Genomic DNA, 18,953 nt, shown 5'->3' on the forward strand with positions numbered 1-18,953 from the left:
GGTGTCAGGGTTTGGGGGTTGGGTTTTTAAACCTGATTATTTTTTTGCCTATCTCTATGTCAGAAGAGAGTGCAAAAACAGATTAAACAAGGAGAGATTAAAGTGAGAGATGTATAAATGGGCCTAAAAATAAACCCTGGGCTTCTTAAGCCAGCACGGGTCTGTTGCACACAGTGCAGCTCAGTACCTTTAAAATTAACGAGTCCCTTGATTTCTACTGATGATAGAAGGAGTGTGTATAAATCCTCTGATGAAAGCAGAGTTCAGCTCTGTGTATAGGACTGGGGAAGGGGGTGAATAAGCTGTTTCAGTGGCTTTTACCAGTTGTGACTGCGCTCATCTCCAGCCCACTCACAGGGCACAGAACATTTATTGGGTTTATCTCCGAGTTCAGTTGCACTTAACTTTATTTATTTATTTAAACCACCAGTAACATACATACACCCAAAAAATGGATTTTTACCCTCTCAGCACACATTTTCCTAGCAGCAGCCCCGCACTTGAGCAGTGCTGGCCCTGTGCGCAGCCAGGAGCTGCCGAGTGGAGCATGTCCGGTGTGAAGGCACCCATGTACTCAGGCCAGGCCGAGCCGTGCCGTGCTGGGCAGGCTGGGCTGGTGCAGGGACAGCCGTCCTGCTGCAGCACCCTGTGTCCCCAGAGCTCCCGCCGCCTGTGCTGTCCCAGCGAGTGCGGCCTGGGCCCGCACGCCTTGCCTGAGCCAGCAGGTCAGTAGGCAATAGCGGGTGCTGACTCTGTCATCCCTTTTTTCTCAGCTGGAGAAGGGAGAAGCTGCCTTCTGCAGTGCTGTGTATAACCTGGGACTCCAGGCCACTCTGGAGACCTTGCTTAACACTGCCCAGGAGCCCTGCGGGGTGGCCGTTCATCAGGGGCTGTGGGGAAATGGCCAAGACCAGCATCATGAACAGCAGCTGATCAAAAGGTGTGGTGAGGCTCCCCACTTTCCTCCCTCCCTGATGCACACTTCTCTTAGCAGAGAGCAAAAGGGCTTATACCTTTGCATTTGCTTGTTTCCCACTTTTGGTGTATGAATGTGCCCCCGAAAAACTGGAAAAAGCACAGCACATCTGGATATAATAATACAGAATCATAGAAACATTTAGGTTGGAAAAGACCTTTGAGATCATCAAATCCAGTTAGTCCAGGGCCGCCAAGGCCATCAGTATCCCTCTGGGCAGAGTGGGAGCCACACAGATGTCTGGGGAAGCTGCTGGTGCTCGGGCTGGGTGCTGGGTGAGCTCCCAGGTACACATGGAGGGCAGGGGCAGAACCGCCACTGTTGCCAAAAGGTAAGAACCTTTTGTTTGTTTCTTAAGTAGCACTTGCTCTTTGTCAGGGTGACACAACACCTGGTTCCTTCAGTGGGGTGATGCAGGGCTGTGGGGCAGCATCTTGCCATGCAGCCTCCCTCAGCTGCACTCCCCGAAGCGGCTCCGCAGGGTGGGAGCCTCTGCCGGCCCATCAGCCACTGGGCTCGCTGTGTGCCAGGCACACGGGTTTAGGGATGGTGCTGGTCACCAGCGATTCAGCAGTGCAAAATTCAAAACCATTTTTGAATTTTCAAAACCCTCCTCTCATGCAGGGCAGCCGGAGAGGAGCTCCACTCCAAGGGCTGTCTGCATTTGCCTCTGAGTGCCTGGATGGACCTGGGTGGCACGAAAGCCGCTGTCGCGGGGTCATTGTGCAAGACCTGCCCGGGGAGGAAATGGAAAATCACAGATCAGGGGAGACTAAAGCTGATTTCTGAACAGGGAGGTCATGCCTGAATAACGCAGAGGAATTTTTGCTGATGCTCTTCTGCTTATGCAGCCGGGCAGGGCGGGGGGAGCTGTGCAGACAGGCCCTGCGTGCCGTAATTAGAGTGTGTGTAATTTCCTATCAGAGGCATTAGCAGTACGTAAGGTGTGGAGTAATGGAAAATGTGGAAAGCTGGCACACGGGCTTGAAAACTAGCTAAACAAGAAATAACTTTGTGCTTCTGTAGGTGTATAATTGAGAAGTGTCAATTATATACGGTTGGTGCCTAAGAGGATTACTGCGCTAAGAAGTAAAAGAAAAGACTTCTTTGTCTGGAAAAATTACTAGTTGATAATGGAGATATTCCCCTCCCTTCTCTATTGTGTAAACAGTATTCGTGTATTTGCATTACCTTCTCTCTTGTGAAAATAGAAATGCATTTGCTTGGCATGTGTGTCCCAGCACTGCCAGTAGCTTAACTGCTTCGCTGCTGGCACCTGGCTGCTGCTGCTGCTCTGGAAGTCAAAAACTACTGCAAATTGTAGCAGCAGGATGAAGGAGAAAACCAAAGAGCTTACATATTCCTGTACGTTTCATTTAACATGCAGTGTCAAGCATACTTACCATTAGTCACTGGGAAAAGCTTTCCATTCCTGCTTTCATTTACAGACAAAAATTACTTTTTTTTGTTTTTCCCTGGGGAAAAAAAAATAATACAGCCAAAAAAAATGGTTAGACTAGAGGCTTTGTGTAAATTTTTCACAAATAAAGGCTATTAGTATTTATTGACATACAGGCACAAAATGTATGAGGGGGAACAAAGACTTTTAAACGTAGCAAGTTTTAGAAAAACTAAGGAAGTGTTTCCTGAATGAATTTTCAGGTTGACAAGCTTAATCCAGCATATGTGCATTGAGTCGTTGCCCTCTGCTACAAGCCTTTGCACAAATTAGAAATTGCGGTCAGAAAGCCTCTGAGCTGCAGACCACCAGCGTGTGTACACACCATACCTGTAGTACCAATGAGCAGCTTGGGTGAGTGGCCTAGAAGGGGCATTACAGATTTTTGTGACATAAATTGTGTATAACTTGTAGAAGCTAATTCTGAGTGAGCTATAAGCTGAAAGAGCAAGGATTTTTCCCTAACGCTGGTTTGAAACCCACCCAGCATTCTCCATAACGTCTGGTTTTTCATTGTAGATGGATTGCCTTGCCTTTACACTGTCTGTTTGTTCTTTATATGCTTTTGGGGTGATGCCATATATTATTACTTTAAGGAAAAAGCCAAGGGAGGACTGGATATTAATTCCTATCAAAAGCAAACCCAACCACCCCCTCCATCCCCGAAACAAGGCCCCTTTGATTACTGAGTTTTGAGCAACTGGATGGTGGACGGTGACGGCGCAGTGCTGGGGGCTGCTGCCTGCTTGCTGCCTTCACCCAGGCTCGGGGGCTCAGGATGCTTCGCTCCCAGCTGGCAGAGACACGGTGGTGAAGGCAGAACCGGATTTATCCGAGAGTTTCTGCTTCTGGCCTTGCCAAAATGCCTGGTGCTGTGCAAGTGCCCTGTGGTGCGCTCTCGGGCTGCTGCTGACAGATGGCATCTACGGGGAGGTTGTTCACTGCCGCACTTCTGAGAGCAGGGTGATGGTGGCAGGGACATGGTGGAGCTTCCAAGGGGCCCAGTGGGAAACTGGGGAGAGCCCTTCCCAAATCTGAGGCTTTTACAAGACCTTTTGTCACCAACTTGGCCACATGTGGGGCAGCTCGGGGCAGGGAAGCTGGGAGGGACGATGCCGCCATAGTGATTACTCTGGGGCTTGGGGCCAAGGGGTGTCATCCGTGAGCAGGTAGGCTTGCTTGGCTTGCATTGGCAGGGGTGATCAGACCCGCCCCCCCCCAGCAGGGACCCCCATCCCTCCCCTGAAAAGCGAGGAGCAAACTGCTGTGGGACACCTGAGCTTCAGCAGCTTTATAGGTTGCAGCGCTGGCCGGAGCTCCCTGGGAAAAAGCAACGCTGCGAGAAGTGCTGCTTGTCTGTGTGTCAGGGCTCGTCTCACCAGAAAAACATCCCTAAAACTTGCACCTCGCTGTTCATGGCATCATGCTGGCCAGGTCTCTGGCAGAGGTGGGGTGAGATGCTCTGGAGACACAGAGTCTCACGGCCGCCCCAGGGGACAGCCCCATCTGCCCTGCAGGACCGTCCCTCGCCCCAGGATGTGGCTGATGTTGTAGAAGAAGAGAGAAGAGAAGAGAAGGTAGAAAGCAAGTATCACTGGACCCTGTGGGCACAGACCCTCGTACAAGGGCCAGGGCTGGGGGTGCCACTCACCCCCAGATGGTGGCCATTCACTGAAGCCCCATGTGAAAGTTCTCAGCTCTCAGATTTTCCATTCTAGGACAACTTTATATGACTCTGTCTTTCCACATCAGGTGATAGCTTAATAACAAAACCTAATTAGAAGCAGAGTATGAGTTCTTTTGTTTAAATAGTTAGGAATAAAATACTCATCAAATTGTTCTTCTCTGCTGCATGTCATGCAGGATTGAATCAAGCATTGCCACCTGTGAGCTGGCTGGGTTTCCTCCTTGAAGAGGTCTTTTGACGTCTGTTGCCTTCTGCCTGTACCTTGGGCTGCCTGTGCTCACCTGCAAGGGCATTTGGTCCTGTACAGTAGCATCATGGCCACAGGGTAACAGCCCCACAGATACCTTCACCTGCCAATGTTGTATTTTAAATTCATTACTCTAATTTGGATCTTGATGTCTGGTCTGGGATGAATCTCTGACTCACATGGTCCAGCGACACCTTGAGTTTTTCTTAAATAATTTAATTTATACCTTCAGATTTGCCAGATTTCTGCTCTCAGACAAGGAGGTTTTCTCACACACCCTCTGCTTCAAAGTGTGGATTACCTTTGGCATTGCTCCCTGTGTAGCCAAAGAACAGATTAAATCACTCTGAATGTCACAACTTTCTGTAAAGCACAGGGAATCCTAAGGGCAGTGTCACATTTCTGAACAACAAAGTAACAAACACCGGGCTTAGTGAAATGTCATGATCTGAAATTAACCCTTAAAATGCAGCTAGGACCAGTGGGCATCGGGAATGGTGGCCAGCATTCCCGAGCACTGGGGCCACCTGCTCAAATGCTGCTAGGGATTGGTGAGCACCGAGGTCTTCCTTGATTCCTCTGGTGTCCCTGCTGCTGGCTGAGGGAACTGTGATGTACGTTTGCAGAATGCTTACCCTTTAGTTTCAACATCTTTGATGCATATTTCCTTAAAAGTTTATATTCGATCAAGCTCACTCCGAATGTTATCTTTTTTTCTGATTTAATTTAATCCCAGGATTTACATTTGCATTTAGCAGTGATCTTAAATGCAGTAAAAAGATGGGCAAGTGCAATACCTAGAGGAAACGTGCAACGTCCAGCAGCAGCAGCCTCGTCTCTGCCCTGCCAGAGCATCCCAGCAGCATCCCAGCAAGGGCCACCAACAGTGCCTTGGGACAGATGAGAAAGTCACCCCAAGTCTCAGGTTTTTCTGCTAGCTAAAACCAGGCAAAGATCAACATCTTCAGAGAGAAGGAAAAAAAAGGGAGCTCCGTAGGTCATATGTGTAATTCAAGGATGGAGTTTCAAAGTCTGGAGTTAGAAATGAGAGCCGAAGGCTCTGAGAGGTTAATCTATTGCTGAAACCATGCCAGTGACTAACTAAAAAGATCTGTGCCAAAAATGTAAAAATGATGAATCATTCCTGAAAGTCAGAAAATGTTTCATAACTTGCATGACTTCAGACAAACGCTCGGCATCCTGTTTGCTATTGGCCTTTGTTCTAAGGGTTTTGACTTACTCATCCATTGGCAGGTTTGCCCTGAAAGCATGTAGGCTTGACACTTATCTTTGAAAAAGCTGAATAAATAGAGACATCATTTTAACCAAGATGTGTGTATTGTCACTCGTCTTTGAGAAGGAGGAATACCTATATTCGCGTATTTCCAGGGCCCCAGTGCATGGCTGTTTATGTGTGCTCAGCGCCGGTGTGGAGCAGCAGATAGTCACTGGATGCCGTCACACCTGGACATGAGATCCCCACCACCAGTCCTTACCCTGCACAGCCATGCCCGGAGCAGGATGAGCGGTGCCTCTGTGGGCATCGCAAGCAGGGAAGGGACCAGTCCCGCTGCTGGAGGGGATTTGTCCAGGAAGCCTCGCCCTCTCCCTGCAGCGAGGCTGCCCTGGGGTGCTCTGCAGGTGCCAGGCATGCCGGGGGCTCTCTCCATCCCGGTGCTGGTGAGCGGTGAGCTGGCCAGGAGGGGATGCAGTGTGGCTGAATGATGGTCTGAGATGGAAAGTAACACCTGGGGCCACTGCCTTTCCATCAGTCCACACCTTGTGCATGAAGAACATTTTGTAAAACGCCAACAGAGCACATACTGCACAATAGTAGTGACATTATTTTTTTAAAAAAAGGGGTGTATGTGTGTGTGTATGTGCATATATATATATATTCATACATATATAGCTTGCTGTGGTTTTACAGAGAAACATGAGAGTTTCTGGCTGTGGTTAGTTTGCAGTTTTAAACAGACCTATTCAAAGACTTGAGGAAATAACTTATGGCTAATTTGATGGCAGCAGAATGGGACTTCAGTTTTCTGCAGGACTTCTAGTAGTCAGGCATTGCTCAGTGGATCTTTTCTTCTTCCAGCAATGGCCTACCGCAACAGTTCAGAGCCAGGAAAGAGAAATCACTAGTGGGGACTTCTGCACTGACCCCGTTTCTCTCCCTTTCCCAAATCAATAGTCTACAGCATCAATTAACCCTTAAAGCAAATGCACCACCTCTTGTGTTGGTGTTTATTATTTCTTTCCTTCTGCAGCTCCCTAGAAGTTCCCCCTCAGAGTCAAGTGAGTCCCAGGCTGCTGAGAACAGGCCTGCTTTTTCTGGTGGCATTTTGTGGACCCCTGGATCTGCAGGGATCTGGGAATCCCAGGCCAAAATCCAGTAGCTACTCATCTGCTGCAAGAGAACTCCTGTATAATGCATGATCTCAGCCGAGGGGAACCTGGGGCTGCTCCGGGTTCCCTGTTTTCAGATGCCATTATTTTACCAATGCCGAAGAACAAATATTAATTATTGAATTATGCTTTAGGAGTGACATTAGGGGATGCAATTACTGTCTTGCCTTTCAGGCTGAGGAATAATTGCTTTACGTAATAGACCCTCCCCTGGGATTCCCTTATGCATTTCCATTTGCTGCAGTTGTAGGAAAATTACTGGCTTCACAGCAGGGCTGTCTGTCTTGACGGTGTGGTACGGCCGCTGCACGCATGAATTGACACGCAGGGGGCCTTTATTGCAGTGGCTGGCGCGCAGCCCTCAGTGGCAGAGCGTGCTGTGTTAATTTGCTTTCGCTGGCCCCAAAATGATCATTTTCCTCCTGCTCCCCTCTGAGACCCTGCCTTGTCCGGTTTTCTTAGATAAAATCCATGAAGCCCGTACCCCTCCCCTATAGATGACTCAAGGGACCGGTGGGTATTGCTTATGTGATCGTGCCTGCTAGGTCCGCGTGTAAGATGGTAATAAAAGCCCCTGTGTGCAACTGGAGAGCAAATGCAGAGCCCCTAAGTGCAAAGCTATGTATGTGTAGGTAAAATGCCAGATCCCCTTCGCCATCACCTGCAATGGGGCTGGGCCATGGAGGCAGCCACCGTGGGGTACATGCCATGGCACCCCAGTCCTGATGGGGGATGTGAGCCTCATGCTATGAAAAATACGAACCAAACCTAATTTTACAGCACTGCAGGGTAAAGTCTCTTTCTGGGGAATTAATTAGAGGAAATGTGGAGGCAGTGACCATGGTATGCAAATCAGGATGAATCACAGTTACTGAAAAGGGACGAGTTTCTGTGCTGCTGCGGTGTGGGGAGAGGTGGGTCAGGGTGCTGGGGCCAGGAATCGGGGGCAGGATGGAGTGACTCAGGGTTGCAAAAAGTGTTCTTTTCGGCTGCCCAATCCAAAGTGTCCTCTTCTTTGTGTCAGAAATAGGTGTTTCTTGCCTTCACATCAGGTTTTATCTCACGTTTTATTGTCATGCAAGGTGCCATTTCACAAAGTGGATTTCCACACTGAAAAATGCAAATTTAATTTCTTGTGGAAGACAGTTAATAAATGCTCCTCAACAGTTACCCTTGTTAATAGCTCTTTAATTCTCTAATGAATATTTATAAGCAGTCACCTGAAAGCAGTGAACCTTGGACTGTATGGACCAGTATTTCCTACTGATTTAATGTGAAATTTAAAAAATGGCTGCTTTTTTTTTTTTTTTTTTTTTTTTGTGTGAAAAGCACAGTGAAACAGCTGAACAAGGCGAGGATAGCTACCAGCTCAGGGTGCATTTTTTTAATGTATGGCAGTTCATGAATCTTTCAAAAATCTCTTGCCAGAAGTCCATTCAGGAGGGTACGTTGAAGGCATATCAGCAGCGTCCGCCCATTTTGGGGATCTGGACACATCCCTGCCCATCGTGGCAGTGGCTGTGGGCCAGAGCTCCATCGAGCCACCTCCAGGCAGAAGCTCCCCTCGCTGTCTGCTGCTTCCAGTTTATCTGGTGACTGGCAAAGAAAAAAAGAGGGTTCAGGCAGCTGGGCCCTGTTTTTCGCTGGCTGGTTGTGATTTCTTACATGGAGCCTGAGTATTCTTGTAGCACTGTGCTTCTAGGTGGGTTATGTTCTCATCCTACTGTATATCTAATGGCCTGTGGGAATCTCCTTATTAGTAGTATAGTCGTACAGCATAATAGCTTTGATTCCTGTTTGCTAGCCATTGTACGCGGGTAGACTGCACAGATGATTTCTGACCCAAAGAACAAAAAACTGCAGGGAAACACTGCCTTTTACCTATGTAGCAACATAATAAATGGCAAGATAAAGCAGAGTATTATGCAGAAATTTCTTGCATTCAGTGACATTTTCCGTGTCTTCCCTCCTTCCCTCTGTTGCTCTGTCTACAGCGATAAAATGCCATTTAGTACAGGTAGCTGTCTGTCTCTCCCTGCATGGAGCCTTTTTTAATTCAAGGTGCTGCGGTCTGACACTGAGGCTGATGTCTGCATCATGAGCTGCCAGATGCTTTGAACCGGGGCATGTTTTGCTGCATAGACTGTGTTCAGCTTCCTTAAAAACAAAGGGAGAATTTTGGATAATTACCTCCCAGCATCATTCCCTGGGGGGAGCTGCCTGGGTCCTGCAGCCACCCTCAGGCTGCCAGGGGCTGGGGACAGCATCGGGGCAGTGTTGGTGCCCTTCTGCTCCCCCAGCAATGGATGCTGAGCTCCAGCTCCATCTGGCTTAACCTCAACTGCAGGAGCCTGCCTGACAGGGTGGAAATGTACCATTTAATGGAGCAAAAAAAGCAAGAAATAGATATTAAAGATTTCATGCTTAAAATGTAAAATAATTATATCCTTGTTAATTCTGCTTTGAAGCTGCTGCTGCTGCTATTGACCTTACTACACCATTCCGCTTATTTTTGCAACAGCTTTTGGTGCACAAATCATGAAAATCTGAGTGCTTGTAGGATATGGGACACGTTTATCCTCAGAAGAGTCCTGTTTCAGGGCAGTGTTTGGATATGTCTGTCTCCATGAGTTATGCATATGCAGGTGTTTGAAGTTGCCCCATTCCTGTGCCTGGGGAGCCTCCGGTCACCCCATGGGTGACACACTCAGGACAGCGCCAGCCTAGTTGAAGTGCAGCAGATGTCAGCCTTTGCTGAGCATCAAGGCTGTGCCCACCCTCGCGGTAAGCGCCCCACCTTCCCTGCACCTGCCGCTGCCCCTCCACGTGGGCTGCTCTGCCTGCTGGCGGCCCAGCTGGAAAAACTGGGACTGAGGTGTGACGAGGAGTGAGGTGCTCACCGCAGTGCAGGCAATGCTCCAACCTCCCAGGGCCATGCAGGCGTCCCCAAAGGCACCTTGTAGCAGTTTCCCTCAGGGACACTTGTGTCCTCCCCTCTGCAGAGCTGGGCATGGTGGTCCCCTTCTTGTCCCTGGCTGACCTTCACGAGCCCGGCGTCAGCCTGAGACAATGCCACAGCAAAGGCACTAGTCCTTTTGCAAAGGTTCAGTTTCTTTGGAAGGATGACCACTCAGAGCAGAAAAAGTCCTGAAATGCAGCGCTCACAGGCAAGAGCAGGTGCTCCTCAGGGTGGCGGGGCACGCAGCAGGGCCTGGACATGGGTGCACTGTTTCCTCGCTCCGCTCGAGTTGCCAGCAGAGCCTCTTGCTGCATCAAAGTTGTCTCCTTAGGACTTTCATCTCTGTTTGACTTGTATCTCCAGCAAGGAACAGAGCCCCTCTGTGAGGTTTCCCACGCCAGTAGGAAGGCTCTCAGAGTTGTTTCCCTGCCAGGGAATTTGCATCCGTGCTCTCCAGAGGGTTTCAGCAAACTCCCAGGTGCTCACAGCTCCTGCTGCCCCAGGATGCCTGCCCCTGCATCCCCCTGCCCACAGCACAGCCCACGGCGTCAGTCTCTGAAGGCCCGAGTTTTGCAGATCCCTTGCCTGCAGTGGATGGTCCTGTGATGTTTCCCACTCACTCACAAATCCCAAGGGTCCCTCTGTCTTCTGAGGAAGAGCCAGAGTGAGTCCTGAGCAAAGCTTTGCCTTTTTCCTTTGGAAAGTCACATGCAGGTACGTGCATATGGGCAGCATCCTGTGTAACCTCTCCCCTCTAGTGACTGTGAGCTATGGGAATGGCAAACGTGGCCTGTCTCTGGGAGAGCAGCACTGCAGATGAGTGTCCTCCCCCAGCCAGGGCTGTCCCTGGGACCCCTCTGCTCCCCACCACCTGATGGCCGTGGCTGCAGTGCCAATGCTCACAGTACCTGGCTGAGCTGATGACCCCTGCAACGGCAGCTGTCAGGGGGATGCGCTGCCTGCCAAGGAGCTTTGCAGGGAAGTGGCTGCCTGTGGTTTGAAGAAGTTTAAACTTGCGGGTGCTTTTCAAGCAAGCAGAAGACAGTTTGTCTTTTATTTGTCTAGAAATGATGTCGCCTTATCTGACGTAGAGCCAGGAAGCAAAATAGTGTAACGTAAAGGCTTTCTGTTGAAGACCATGGAATGGTTGTTAACAGTGTTGTCACACTTGACTTCAAAAAAAAGAAAATTCACAAAATGAGAAGGGAAAAGTGTTCAACAGCTCCGTCCCCAGTGTGTCTAGGCCAGATCTAAGATGTCTGTATTACTTTACTGACACCATCACACCTAGCCGCAGTAGGACGGCTTTGCTTTCGCTGCGCAACGGAGCCCATCATACAGAGCGCTGCAGGGGAAGCTTTGCCCCATGCCTGGTTCTGGCAGATGTAAAACATCGCTGGTGGCCCTCACAAAGGCAGGGCAGCGGCACAGGCTGTGCCTGCAGCCCGAATCCCTCACCTGGGCGGCCGCACCATCTCTAGGCTGCCAAGGCCAGGGCAGCCACTGGCCTGACGCAGCCACAAGGCTGTCAGAGGTGGCTTTCTGCCTCCTCCATCCTGCTGTCTTCCAGAACTGGACCTTGCTGCAAGTTCAGGGCTGGAAGGACAGCACTTCTGCTCAGGAAAAGTGATTCCGTTCCAGCAATGTGCTCATGGATCGGGGTCTGGCAAAAGCTACCCCATCCCCGAGATACATCCTACAGACATAGCTGAAGGCAATGGGCTCTGATCATTGCTATGAACATGGTGCAAATTGTGGAGATTGGTTTGTCTGGGCACTTTTTTGCTCCAATTTTCTTGTTTCTTCTGGGTTTGAGCATAAAGCCAGCAAATAATAGAGTATTTGAGAAAAGAAACATCAAACACATTTAATACTGTTTATCCAAGGGATGCCAGATGAGCTCATTTGGAGGAAGATGTTTAACAACTTGCCGTGCCGGTTGCAAACCGGTCGGGTGGGGAGAGCCAGGCCCCTGCTTGCCCAAGAGCAGCGGCAGCGGTGGGTGCTGCTGGGGGTGTGGGCGCCTGTAGCAGCAGTGGTCCCCCGCTGGGGCAGGGGCCAGCCCCTATGGCCCCCCCGGCCCCATGCCCCACCATCAGCATCACCCAGCCACACAGCCACAGACTGCCTGCCCTGGTGGGCTCTGGGCATTTCCACCACTCTCCTCTTCAGGGTTGTGTTATCTGCTGGGCATCCTCTGGCTGACCTGGAGAAGATCCTAAGGCAGAGTTTTGTCACCGATTTTTATAAAATGGTAGAAAAGCCTGTGTGAGGAGGTTATTGGCTTCCTTGCTGTGTTAGCTTTAAAAAAAGCCAGTAATGTAAAGCACTAGTAAATGCCACATTTGGCACTCGCTATGAAAGCAAGCCAAGAGGCATGCAGGGTAGACAGGAGCAGCAGTCAAGGGGAAGGAAAAACAAGTAAAAAACTTCAGCCGGAAACCACAGAAAAGTTTATCTGAGTTTGAGCTGGTGGGAGAGAGCACGGCCAGAGCAGAGCCCTGGCTCTGGCGTGGGACATGTCCCAGCCTCCTGCCGAGCTGGCTGCTCAGGTCTGTGAAATGCTGTGGCCTTAGGGGCAAACACATTGCCCTGCAATTCTGGAAGAAAAGTATCAACACTTGGAATAAACAACTTGTTAAAATGTCATGAAGGGCACCTGTGCCCGAGCCCTTTGCTGAATAGCTCAGGCATGGCACCCGCCCCTGCACAAGGGGGTCACTGCAGGCACCCAAACCCTCTTGGACAGGCAGATCCCTCCCAGCCAGCCATTCCACCAGAATACTCTATTCCCAAATATTATTTCATCCTTGAAGATGTGAAAATCCACCAATTCGTAAGTGGAAAAGTAGCTGTTTGCTAACAAGAGCAACATAGTTTGTGATCACTGGCTGATAATAATATCCAGCTTTAGATGTTCATGATCAATACAAATTAACTTTTCAAAAGGAGCTGATTAAAACGAACACAGTCAGTGTTTGAGAGCATTCATCTGAATTTCAGATTGTGTTTCTCTGATAGCATCCATCCATATTATCCTGAAATTTACTTTTGCTACGCAGGACTTTATGGAAAAAAGATGAGAAATAGCTGCTCTTCAGATGCAGAACAGCACATTTGTGCGTAGGCAAATTGGTTATTACGTATTAAGCTCCTACATATTCAGTATTAAAGTTGGTTGAAACATTTCTCCCAGGAATTGTTTCAGCAGAAGGGTACAGCTTTCCCTAAATTGTGCTTCTAAAATGGTATTTTGAAATGAGAAATTTCAAGTTAGAGTTTCACACTGAGATTTCAGAATGCTGGGACAGCTCATTTAGCTGTTGTCTGAGCTGAAATCTTGTGAAACTACTCAGTGTCTCCACTTCTCACCCTAATTTTGGATAAAATCAAATGTCAAAATGACAGCAATTCCCACAGCAAATTCCTCTCTCTGGCTGGCTGAATTCATTCCTTGCCATGTGTTAGACGGTGCCGAAGGCAGGTCACCACATGCCAGAGGAGAAAATAATAGTAATTCTTCCCAGGCTGATGTGGCTGTAGAGGGGAAACTGAAGCAGGAGCAGCACAACACCATTAGTGCATCCTGCTGGCTGTGGCAGCACCTGCCCTTGCTCTGTGCCTCCATTGCTCCAGTACCTCTATCACCTCCATCACCTCCAGTGTCTCCAGTGCCTCCAGCGCCTCCAGTGCCTCCTGCACAGGAGTGGGTCGATGACCTGAAGTTGGATGCAATCACCTGCTTGCCCTGCACCTGGGTTAGTGGAGGAGAGGCTTTTCCAGGAGCAGTTCAGGGCTTAGGCATGCTGAGCCTAGTTTTGAAAGGACCTTTCTGTTCAGCAGCGGTGGAGTGAGCCAGGGAACTGGCCTGGGCTCACACGTGGCTCATCATTAACGGTGGGGCTTGATGATCTTGAAGGTCTTTTCCAACCTAAATGATTCTATTATTCTCTGATCAGTCGTGACTGAGGTCATCTAACAGAAGGAGAGACAGGAGAGGCAGAGACACAGGATAGGTCCCTCCCTGTGCCTGTGCAGTGGGTCCAAACACAAGTCTGTGCTCTCAGCAAGTGAGCTGACCCCCGGTGCTGCAAAAGATGGCAGCAGCCAGCAAAGGCACGTGGAAGTTGTGAAATCTTCCACTTGCCTTTCTTCCTAAATACTGGAGGATATACACCCACGGAACTGCTCTGTAGAATGACCCATTCATTTGCAGATTGAATGATTTGCAACATACAACCTGAGTAGCTCTGGTCAAATATGAAGCTGCTAAACTAACTCTGCAAGAAGGAACTTTCCCCTAGAAAATTAGCAAACTGTTAGTGGTGAAATGGAAGATAATGATGGCATTCAAATGGACTCCACTTACCCTAGCGCTTTACACAGAGAAGAATTGCACCTGTGGTTGCAGTAGGTAAAGTAATGACTAGGAACACGTAGTAACGTCCGTGGATCTTGCTGATTTGGGCTGATAACTGCCCACCAAGTCTGAGATGGGGGATCTGAAAGCTTGACAAAGCACAGGTAAAGAACTAGTACAAAACACAATGTTGTTCTAAAGTGTTGTCAAGTTCATGAACGACCTTTAGCATTCAGATGGTGTGTTGCCAGCTCTGGTTTTATGCCTGGAGCTGGGCAGGGCTCTCAGGGCTGCTCTTGTGCTGGTAGCTGTGGGCCTGGGCTCATGGCAGAGATGGGATCAAGGCTTCAGTGGGCTCCTCGCCTGCCTTGCTTATCAGCCCCTCGCTGCTGCTGTGTGCAGGAAGCCCCCTCCCACCTTCCTCTGCCGCGGGCTGATTTATGTTGCTGTTTACTCCCTGGGCGCTAAAGCTGCTGGGAACAGAAAGGTCTCTTGCCTGGAATCAGCAGGGCAGGACGGTGTTTTACAGCCCAGGATGGTTTATGAATGCATGGCTGTGAGGGGTGTGCGGGGCAGGGAGCGGGCAGCCCGGCAGCACGGTGACTGCAGGAGGACAGCGCAGAGCTGCAGTGCCGGCAATGCTGTCGCTGCGGCAGTTGTTGGCCGCACCTTGCAATTTATGGAGGGCATGTTTCTAAGAATAACAGCTGATGATTTCACTAACAATGTCTGGCACCGTATAGCTGCTGGCGGAAATGCCACATGGTGTCATGATGGCATGTGATAGCTGTTATCTCTGCCTGCCCAAGAGGGGACAGGCGGTGCCACTGCAGTACGTCTGGGCACCTAGCTGCTCCTCTGAGGCAGTGAACTTCTCCAGCCCCAAACGCACAGAGCAGACAGTGCCGTGGTCAGAATAGTGATTAGTCTGCATGTTAACAGTGGCCCAGCCACACTCGTCATGCAGTGACACAGCAACTCTGGGGAAGCCCAGCAGTCAATGCTGTTGGCACCGCGCTGCCAGCCTTCCTCTAGCTGCTGCAGCAGGTAGATGAGTGCTCTTGAGAATGGAAACCACCATTCTGTTGCAAAATTATCTTTGTCTGCATTTATTGTATTTGCTTATTCCAGGGGAGGCCTGCTTCCTCTGCTGCCCAGTGGAGAGGATTTCCTTGTTAAATGTCATCATCATAAACACCTGCACAGTATTTACTGTAGCTGTGCTGTGTTTTTAGCTCTTGTATGGCTTCTTTCATTTCTAGTGCCTCAAACAGGAGCTGACCCACACTTTCCATTCTTTTTCCATCTCACAATATTTGAGTCAAAACAAAATGCAGAGACCTGGCAGGATGATGGCCATCTTTTATGCTTCTCTTTTCCAGTCCGGCTATCAAGACTTTGTCAGAAATGACAACATCTGTTCTTACAAAAAAATCCCACAATACTGTGACACTCAGAAGCTTTTTCCCATGTGATCCCAGGAAACACAGGCTGAGACCATTTACATCAAGGAAGCATCTGCTTTAAATGTTTTGAGAGTTTCAGGTCAAACGCCTGATGTTCCGAGGCATGTTTCCAAAGGTGGGTGGCGTGTGCCCAGGGCAAGCGCTGCAGCCGTGCCTGCTGCCAGCCACTGCCACAGCCGCAGGACAGCGCGGGGCTGTGCCAGGCTCTTCTCCTCCGGCTCCTCTGCAGCACCGAGGGCGCTCAGGCCAGCAGTGTGAGCAGCATCCGCACAGCTATTTTGGCAGGTATGGGTGCACAGGCCACGCTGAAGTTGCTTTCGGAATCCTAGCTGTGCATGCATTCTCATCACATCACTTGCCTTTTTGTGTATGCTCAGGACTTGAGAAATAAGCTTTGACATTTAGAAAAAAACAAACCCAAACAGAAATCAAAGAAGAGATTACTGATAAAAAGGAGCCAGCAGCTGTCAGGCCGGACAATGAATGCTGCACAAAAGAAACAACAAATCTGCTGAAAATAATGCCTCAGAAGCCAAAGCTACATCACTGGTATATGGGTAGAATCGGGTAGAATTGTATTTTCTGAAGCAAATATATAAGCTTTTTGGAAACATCCAATATTTAAAACCAGAAGACATAAATTCGATTTCATCAAGACCTTTGAACATGCTGCTTTTACATTTTACATTTTCCATGTGAGATGGGAATATTTTCATATGTTCTGCAGGACCACATGCTTATACCATTTATTGTCTCAGAAGGTCTGTGAAGGTGCCAAGGTGTACCATTCCCTCAGGCTTTCTGTTTTGCAAAACAGTGCTTGCACCTTCCAGATGGAGCAATTCTTTGAAGAGAGCTGTGAAAATGGGAAAGCCCAGCTGCCCGCCTGCCAAGGAGGAAGAGCGAGAGCCCCCACGCTGCCGTGTGGAGCAGGGGAGCGAGGGGGCAGCGGGGCTGGGGCAGGCTGTGCAGGGCACCTGTGCAGAGCACCCACACAGGGCACCCACCCTGCTGTGCTCCCCACCAGCACACGACTTGGCAGAGCTCCTCTCGCCCCTTACCTGGGCATAGGGAGGCTGGGGAGATGCGGGCAGCCCCCAGCCTCACCCCCTGCTAGTGCCGTACCAGCATATATCAGCTGTGATAACTTCTGCTGTTACAATTTGTAGGACAGCCACATTTCCAGTTAGTACTAAGGCACAGCTCTCACTAACAACTAGTTTTTCAGAAATAAATAGGAAGTAAAACCATCTATCACAGATGTCTGACTTTGGAAGCATGTTAGCTTTGTCAGGGCCCTGAGGGCCCTTATCAGCCCTAATGTCCCTGAACCAGCACCACCTGTCCCTGCCCCCTCCCCCCCACCCACCCCAGGACCTCATTTCAGCCCAGCCCAGCTGCAGGATGCTGGGCTTCTGCCACGCCTAACGCCTATGGGAGATGTGACTGATCCAGCTTGGAAACCTCCCAGCTTGGGGCGGGGGGTGGGGGTTGGGGGTTCTGCAAGGAGCTAGGTACATCTAGTTTTCATTAGGTATGTCAAGCGCAGTGCTGCTGAACTGCAGGGTTTGTAGTCTGCTTTCTGCTGTTCCCATCTGGGGAACCCAGTGTTTCTGAGCTGTTTTGTCCTGTGTTACTGCAGTACTTGCTGTTATATGCATAAGGGCAAAGGAGAATGGCTGCTTGCTTTAAAATGTTTGTCACTGCATGCTAGACCTACAGTGCTCAGAGTGCTGTTGAATCCTCATGCTGTAGCTCTGTAAACCCGGGGCTTAATGCTTTTGCAAAACTGAACTCTAGAAGGCAATGCTGCTAGGTAAAGGAGAATCTGCAGTTGAGTTAACTAAATAACAATAATAATAGAAATAACAAATCTGAAAATACAAGGTGTAGGAGTTGCATGTTCTGTGAAACCTTACAAGGAAGATCTTCTTTTGCTTTCAGGATGTCATGGAATCAAGTACCCTTTTGAAAGGGTTTAAAGATTATAAGGGAGACCTTGTGCAGCATGTTTCTGTTTCAGGAATCGTGAAGGCTTTCCAATGATGCATCTCAGGGGAGTCCCAGTAATTGAGGCCACCTCTTAAAACAAGACTCAGACTTAAATTATGAAGTGTGCATGTGTTCTGCGATTTGGATGAAATGTAACCTCTGAGCTCCGCTGTAGTTAATATGACATGGAGAAGGGTTGTTACTGAGTTTCCTCTGTCTGGCTTATTTATGAACATACTGAACTGTCATATGAATGGCTGTACTGATTTCTGAAAATTACCTGATTAAGTTGAAACTATTTCCTAAAAATAGAAGAGCAAATAGGCAGGATACTGGGCCCTGCATAGACAGGCTTTGACATAGGTGCTAGGCAGCTTTTGTGGACTCATCATTATATTTTACTTTGTTTCTAAGCTTGCTGGCTTTCCACTGGGAGACTGAATTAAGCTAACAAATATTTTTTATTTTCTTAAGTTCCAGCAAAGCAGTCTTAACGGCTCTCAGTGTCACTGCTCAGTGTCAGCTCTTCTGAGGATAAGCTGGACCCCCTTTGCACCCTGTCCGTTGTTTTGTTGGCTTTCCCTGCCTTGCAGAGTGAACACCCTGGGAGGTGTCAAAGTGCAGCCGTGCACAGCACAGGACCCTGAAGATGGAAACAAGGCTGGAGAATCCGTCTACCAAATTCAGGCTGCTGAAGAAGAGGTTAGTGATCCCTAAAGCTTGTCCTGGGCATTGTGCCACCCTCACGTCAGTGGTAATGTACAGTCATGACCGTCCCCTAGGCTGGCTGAGCACGGCTCCATGGCGGATCCCTTGGCCTCATCTTCGTCAGGTCAGAGTCCAAACTGCCAAGTCTCAGGGGGTGAGCTTTGCCCTGCGGGGGAGCTGATCCAGCCAGCCAAGACCGGCAGCGTTTGCCCTGTTGGACTGGCCCCATCACCTGGGGAATGTACCCCAGGGCATGGGTTGGAGCAGCACGAAGGCTGGCTTTAAAATAGAGTTTATGGTCTAAGACAATCTGAAGCTGTCCTGTGCCCAGTCCAGAGTGGAGGAAGCCAGCTGCTGTTGCCTACCCATTAGCGATGCCTGGCTTCTATCCCTGTGCTGGGGCAGGAGTGATGCGCACCCCCGCCGCATCCCCAGCATCTCTGCGCTGCAGCTGCACTGGCCACAGCTGTCGGTGCTGGTGCTGCTTTTGCTGCCCAATGTGGGGCTCATGCTGCAGCAATGCTTTGGCTGAAGTGCTGCTGTCTGCACATGCCTCCTATCAGAGAAAAAACCAAAATGTGCTGATGAACTGGAAAGTACTGGATCAGAGGACCTAGCCAGTTTCCCAGCAAGAGGCTATGTGTCTCTGTGACCTGTGGGACCCAGATGTCCCCTGCTTGGCTCCCACCC

The 18,953-nt window shown here is 49.5% G+C and overlaps 1 protein-coding gene across 1 annotated transcript in view; it reads left to right on the top strand.

Moving 5' to 3' along the window:
• Nucleotides 1-18,953, top strand: part of PWWP2B (PWWP domain containing 2B) — a 93,952-nt gene that overhangs the window by 60,350 nt on the left and 14,649 nt on the right. Inside the window, exon 3 of the transcript XR_008823927.1 lies at nt 18,030-18,257. The gene's annotated coding sequence lies outside the window, so the exon portion shown is untranslated. The remainder of the gene's footprint in view (nt 1-18,029; nt 18,258-18,953) is intronic.

The sequence above is a fragment of the Falco biarmicus genome, chromosome 9, assembly GCF_023638135.1.
Source record: "Falco biarmicus isolate bFalBia1 chromosome 9, bFalBia1.pri, whole genome shotgun sequence".
Taxonomy (NCBI): domain Eukaryota; kingdom Metazoa; phylum Chordata; class Aves; order Falconiformes; family Falconidae; genus Falco; species Falco biarmicus.